Raw genomic sequence first — 7,790 nt, forward strand, 5'->3', positions numbered from 1 at the left:
AATTAAAGTACTTGTATATGAAGAGTTGTAACAATCTTTATATTTTGTTAAGTTCAAAAGAAACTGTACTTTTTTTTGTCTATAAGACTTTTTAAATAAAAACAAAACAAAAATTTTAAATGTATTTGTGACCTTCTGTAAAAAAATGGTTACAACTTAAAACTAAGACTAATAAAATTATTTCACAAAATTGTTTAAATTGTTTATCTTGATAAAAAATATAATAAACCTTTAGATGTTAAGTGATAACCTAACAAAATATAAGCTTTAGAGAATTGCAATTTTAATTCTGTTCATAGTATAATTAGTGGTTTGATTTTAGTTTCTTTATTTTAGAAATATAGGATATAAAAAAACTTCAATAAAGAAATAAGACATTTTAATTATCTTTTATTATAAATAAAGCAATAAAATATAACTAATAGGATATAATGACAAATACCTTGAGCAATCACAAAAGAAAATCAACAATCAACTTTACAAAATGATTTTTTTTTACATAACATAATATTAATCATAAAATTAGATATACTTTACATGAACTTAGTTAGTGAATAAAACATTTATTATAATTGTACTTTTATTAATAATATTTAATACAAAATAAAGTTATAATAATAATAATTCTCAAAACTTGCATTCAAAAATCAACAACAAGCTGTAGCCTTAATTATAGCTGTTTTGATAGTTTCCCCACTTACTAGTGCACTTTCGATAAACTGTAAAACAATTTAATTTAGGCAAAATTGTTTAAACAAATCAAAGCATGGGTCCGCTCCGCAATTCGCATTACGCACCTTTTTTAAAGTCTGAGTTTGGTGAGAAATCTTTAATTTGGTTATTTAGAAAAATATAAATTACAAATAAACGTTAAGTATTATATAATTTCTTCCAAACGTGCAAGACATAAATACTTGTTATAATTTCTTGTTTACAGTTAAATCGACGTACAAAAATAGTCACTTTTTAATTAATAAGCGTTTGTGCATTTTGTATTTAAAATTAAAATATTAGCATTAAGGTTTTTATTTGAAGGACCAAAACCAGTTCACAGGTTTAATCTTGCCGACCTCTGAAGTCTTTAATAAAAAATTAGTAAGGTTAAAACCAAATACACTAAACTTTAAAATGAAGGTTATCTAGTATTTGTTATGATAAAAATTAAATTAATTTATATCGAATAAAACAACCCGTATTCGACAAAATAACCTCATTTGTTTTAAACTATAAATAAATTTTATTATACTATTATTTAACTTTTCAAGGAGCTGTGTTTTAAATTAGTTTGTTAATCGACAAAAAAAACCCAAAATATTGTTTCTAGGATCTGGTGCACGAACAGCCTTTCGGCTATCGAGTTGTACACCACCTTTACCTTTCAACGTCTAATTCAGGACAAAATAGTCTGAAAATAAAAATGTAAATCACTAAAACTAATGGTTGTTAACTACGTAATTTTTAAGAAAGTCAAGCATTTAGTTTTGACGAGTTAGATAAAAACCTGAAATAATTAAAGCTAGACTAGATTTAATATAACTCTAAATTCTGGCTTTTAAGAAACACTTAAGAGAAGATAAATCCGGACTTTCGTTTGCCGTGAGACAAGCTCAAATTTAACAAAAAGGTTGATCATGCCAATTCGATCATCAGACCACAAGTTTCGGTAGACTGAGACCAGTCTACCGAAACTTGTTGGCTGATGATCGAATTAGCATGATCAACCCTTTTGTTAAATTTGAGCTTGTCTCACGGCAAACGAAAAGTCCGGACTTGTTCTGCAGACTTTCGCCGATTTTGTTGATTGTACTAAAACGAGCGTACCAGATGTCTTGCCTAGTGGACAATGTTTTAAACGTTGCACGGCAAAGACAATGCTGACGTCACTAATCATTGCCAGCAAATGGTTGCTTCATGCGAAAGCATGATAAACCGTTTGTAGATTGACGTCTACAAGTTTTTCGGTTGTGACTGACTGATGAGTCCTAATAAGGACGAAACCGGTCTCAGTCTACCGAAACTTGTGGTCTGATGATCGAATTGGCATGATCAACCCTTTTGTCAAGAGAAGATATCACAAAAAATTGAAAAAAAAAATTAAAAATGTGCTTAAAACGTTAACTTCTAAGTAAATAATATAACTTACAGTAAGCTTAAATAAACAACGCTTAAATTTTAGTTATGTAAAAACTAATTATAAACAATTTACTAAACTCACATAATTAAGCGTACTTATAAGTTTAGGCTAATTTTCAAATCAAGCTATTTTCAGGTTTTATAATATAAAACTCAATACAAGTAAACATAATTTCAAGTTAAGTAAAATTTCAGATTAATTTTCACAACTGTTGTTTTCATTTTTACTTTACTTTCTTTTTACTTTTTATCTTTAAAATTTTTAGTTGTACATTTGTAAAAGTAATGTTTATATGTAATTATTTGATTTTATTTTATTTTTTCTCTTACATGTATTCGGAAATTATTATTGGAGAACTAGTAAATGTAGCTGAGTAGTTTACGTATTTGAACTGCAATAAAAATTGATATATTGTTTTACTTTTTTATACCTATAAGCTTCAGGTCTATGACAAGATTTTTTCAAAGTTAGCCATATTGTTCCCTTGAGGTCCATAAGCAGCAAAAGGGGGAAGGGGGTCATTAGTAGTAAAAGGGCAATAAAACCATAATTTGAAACTTACACTAGATATAATACGTTACAAACTAACTAAAGAAATTATAAATATGCTTGTTAACAACAAATACGAAAACTTTTTGAAATGTCATATGAAGTCTAGTTGAATAACTTATAACAAGTTAAGTAACATAAACTTTGAAAAATATAAACTTTTAGGTTTATTAATGGGTAGATTTTTGAGTAATCTTGTTTGAAAGGGTCAATGCTTTGATATTGCTTTAAAAGAGATATTGCCTTAGGAAACCCTTGGTTAGAGAATTTATTGTAATATTTTGGGCTCTACAGTTTGTACTCCTGAATGTTTTCATTTATCTAAATAACTATAAAATAGTTTTACCACTTCTCCCTTTTGGTTTTATTAGCGAACATTTTATTGCATTTAGAGGGTTACTCTTGTAGAAAAGGCAAAAAGAAAAATTGAACGTACATAGTTGTAATAATCAAAATTTTTGGAAGGACACAGTGTGGTGCATAAAGTAGATTATATAGTAGACTATGGTTAATATCGACAGTAATTGGTTAAAAAAAACAGTGCATACCATTTTTTTTCATTAAGAATTAACTTCTTTATTTAATTTAATTGAACTTAAAACAATAATCATTTGTATTGATCTTAAAGTAACATTTATGTTACTTTTTTTTAATTTAAACTTATAAAGTTATTTCAAAATATATGGTGTGAGGCTCGATGACCGAAAGGTCTTTCTATAAACCAATTAATTGACCACAGTTGTTAGCGTTTACTTATTTATTTTCCTTCCCTCTAGCTTATTGTTAGTCATTTAATTATTTTATTAAACTTAAACAAGCAAGTTAGTATAAACAAGTTACAGCAAATTTATAAGAAAAACATAACTACCCATTTTATAACTATACTCAAAACTTTATTAACAAAATTAAACAATTTTTGTTATTAGCCAATGTTATAAAGACCTTCCTAGAAATAACTTTAATAACTAATTAAATTAAAAGATATAATTTTATGTCAAACTTTTTATTATTAACAAAACATTCTAAACCAAGTATTTTAAAAAATTAAAATTGAATTAGATTTTTTTTTATTCATAAAACAGTATACTTTACTTTTAAACTTTTTAAAGTTTTACAACAAAACAATTAAAAGTTTAGATAGCTTAAAAAACTAATATACCGTTTGCAACTATGAATATATAAGTTAGAGTTTTTTTTTTTTATTTCTCATAAACGTTTTCGAATTCACTCATAAATGACAGGAATTATACATTGTAAATGAATTAAAAGTTTTATAGTCAGTAGACAGTTTAATAATAATTTTTTAGTTAATAAAATTATAAGTTTATAAGGGATAGACCTACCTATTAAGTTGAAAGACCAAATCCACCTTGGAAGGTTCCAGGTTGAACTAAAGGATAATTTGTTAAATGATCAATTAGTTCAATAGAGTTTACATGAACAACTTTTTTTTTTAATTATTTATAAAAATTAGATTAGTATTCATTTTAAATCTATAGGTATTTATATATTTTTGAGTATATTTACTGAGTTTCAATAGCATTGGTTCAGTCTAGTTTGTAGAAAGTTGTAATGTATATATATGTGTTTTTTTTTCTGTTTGTAGTTTTATAGTCTACATTTTATCTGTGTAAATAAAAATATTATTTTGTAATTATATTTTTGCCAGAAAACAAAGAAAGTTAAATATTTAAACCATGAGCTGAAATCACTTATAAAATTTAAAACTAGTAATAGGTTGACTTATTTTATAATTATTAGTGTTTTTTATATTATTTATTTTAATTATTTTCTTTTAATAAAAAAAAATACTGTTTTAAGTGTTTTTTGTGGTTGTTTATATTATTGTTATAGTATAGCTAAACCTCTATATTTAGGAATTTATTCAAGATTGTAAAAACTAATAGTTTTAATTAAAAGTATATATATTTTGTGTTTTTCATTTAGTGTAAGCAAAAGTTTTTTTCTTTTTTTATGGATACAGCTTTATTTTACTATTTTTTTGAATGTTACCGCTTTATTTTATATACTTATTGTTTTTTTTCTAAAGTTTTAGCTTTAATTTTTTTTTACTTATGTTTTTATGAGTTGAAATAAATTGAAAGTAAAGTCTAAATTTTTAAACATCCTTAAAAAAAAAAATTCAAATTTATTTATTAATTCTTTTTTTTTTAAATCATATCAAATTAGTTGCTAAGGTTTTTGATAAATTTTAAAGCTTTAAACATTTCAGATAGAAACTTTACCTTTTGACGTAGAGTTCAGTATACATTTTATGGGTATATAATGTTAGATATACACGTGTATAAAATATATTTTACTTTTTTTGATATTTTCTTTAGAAAAATATTTGCTGATGTAAAATTTAATAGTTTCATTTTTCATAGAGTTTTTTGTTTTAGAGTATATTGACTGTAAAGTTTTTTTTTTTTCATTTGTGGCTCATTATAATTTTGATTAAGTTGGGTATGCAACTCGATTACCGAGAGGTCTTTTCGCGTATCCAGGTCCTTGAACCAAAAAATTTTGAGAAATTTTTCGTTTTTGTTCAATAAACCACTTATTATGACAATCAGGATTTTCGTCCTGAATTGGTTCTGGGCTGAAAAGTTCTGTCTGTTTACATCGTTCTAAAACTTTAACTTTTTTAGATGTCAGTGTATGCAACTAAAAAAAATTATTGAGGAAGAAAGGCCTCAGTTAAAAACTCAATTGACACCAAGTAAATAAGTCAACAAAAATACCAGCGAAAGTCAGCAGAGCAGAAGCTTGGACTTTCGCATGCCGTGAGACAGTCACAAGTGTAACATAAGTTTTTCGGTTGTGACTGACTGATGAGTCCTAATCACGAAATTTGTCTCAGTCTACCGAAAGCTTGTGGTCTGATGGTCGAATTGGTATTGTCAAACGTTATGTTAAATAAAAAAGATAAATTATTAGAAATTACTAATTAACATGTATTATTATACATGTATAATTACTTATGTATTGTTTACTCAAGTTAAAATGCGTTTTTTTTAAACCATGTAATCGTACGTCATAATACTTTAAACTTACTTAAAAATTGTATACTCACGAACTAAATTTTCAAATCGTTTTATTACTTTTAATGAATTTTTTAAATTGCGAAAAGTTTTGATGTAAAAGAATGTAAAAAATAAATAATCTCTATATAAATATTCTAGTTGCAAATGGTATATGAATACTTACATAAAAAACATTAACTTAAAATCATATTATTTTTTTTTATGCCAAAATTAAAACATACTTTATTTAAAGCTATAGTAGCTAAGTAGCTTTCAAATACTTATTTTAACTACTGAGTTATAACATGCTTTAGGGTTTTTGATAAGCTTAAATTGGGTAATGAAACTAAGAATTTTCAGATGAATTCTTAAAAAGAAAACAGCAAATGTAACTTATTAAGTATTTTATCATACTTTCTTCTAAAGCATCTTTTTGGTATGAACATTCTTTTTAAAATCAAATTATCTTGCTATACATTCTTAACTGAAAGTTTAGTTAAAACAGTAAATAGATTTACGAAAAAAAAACTAATAAATATCAAAAATCGTTAAACTTTAGATGTGTATATGATGTTTTAGATAAAATAAGTAATGAAATGCTTTTCGCCTTTCAAAGCAAATAAAAACTATGAGTCTATTGCCAACCTAGTAAATTTTTCTCGAATTTTTATTCAAAGACGTTTCATTACATATTTTCAAAACTCATTATTTAGGATTGCTTCTAATATACAATATAAACTATTTGTTGACTTTGTAAATTTATCAAAAAATGTTTAGCTTTTATAAAAATCATATTTTTATGTCTACAACTATTTATCCTTATTTTTCTATGATGTACAACCTAACTAACAAAGTTTAAAACTGCTATAAAATTGATAAGCAACTTTATATAAGTAAACTAAATAAAAAACTATTTGCTGGGTTAGTGAAAAACATCAAGAGTCTATTGCAAATTTAAAAACTAAAAAAAATATTTATTACAGGATTTTTTTTTGTTAATTGAACTTATAACTTGAAGTTTGACCACAACTCAAAGATAAAACAGTTCAGAAAAAAAGTTAAATTTAATAAAAATCCATTACAAACTTCAAAAGACAATCATTTGGAAGATAGATAACGAAAACATAAACTAGTTTGTGTCTTGCAAAAGAAACTTTTAAATTGTCCTTGGTGATTCAGCATCACTACGTTAGAAGTAAGTAAAATATTTTTTTTAACACTTCAAATAGTTTTGAAGAAGTTTTTTTTTTTGGTTAGCTAAAAAGGTTATTTGTTAGCTTGAATTTAAACTTGCTCTGTTAACTTCAAAACTATGAATTCACTTAAAGTATTTCTAAAATAAAAAGTAAAAAAAAACTATTGGAAAAATTAAATTTCAATTATAAAACATTTTGAAGTTATATAAACTTTTTATAAAAATAATTTAAATTTAATTTAGGTACTATTTAAACTAAGTTATAATACATTTAAAAGTTCAAATATATTAACAAAAACAAAGTAAATAGTTTATTAACAAGTCAATTGAAAATGTACAATAAAACGAGAAATACAAAAGAAATGTGAAAACAAAAATTGGATGTTGATTTTATTGAATGTTCGTATTATTTTAGTCCCGTACCGTAAAATAAAGTAATTAAGTGTTTCAAATTAAAAAGTATAAATAATAACTTGTTTTCAAAGAACTAATTGATGTGAGGAATATAAAATTGACTTGAAAACTGGTAACAAAACAACACTAAACTATTTAAAAAAAAAAAATTAAAAAAGTCGGTAAGAGGAAGAGTATGTAAAATAAAAAGTTATCAAAAAAAAAAACTTGATTGGGACTAAAAGTGTTTATAAAAATTTTTATTTCAAGTAAAATTCATGATTTTAATTATTTTATATGTTAAGTAAACATTTTATAAACTATTAAAAGTAATTGGTAAATATAAATGTATAATGCATTTAAAAACAAAATTATAATAAAACATATATAATCCGCAAATAATATTTATTTAAATATAATTGTTTACAGTAGTTATAATAAAAAATATGAAATTCAAAATCACTCAAATGATGTAAGGCATTTAATTAAAATC

This window comes from Thalia democratica, chromosome 8 (genome assembly GCF_965202585.1).
Source record: "Thalia democratica chromosome 8, ktThaDemo2.hap1.1, whole genome shotgun sequence".
Lineage (NCBI taxonomy): Eukaryota > Metazoa > Chordata > Thaliacea > Salpida > Salpidae > Thalia > Thalia democratica.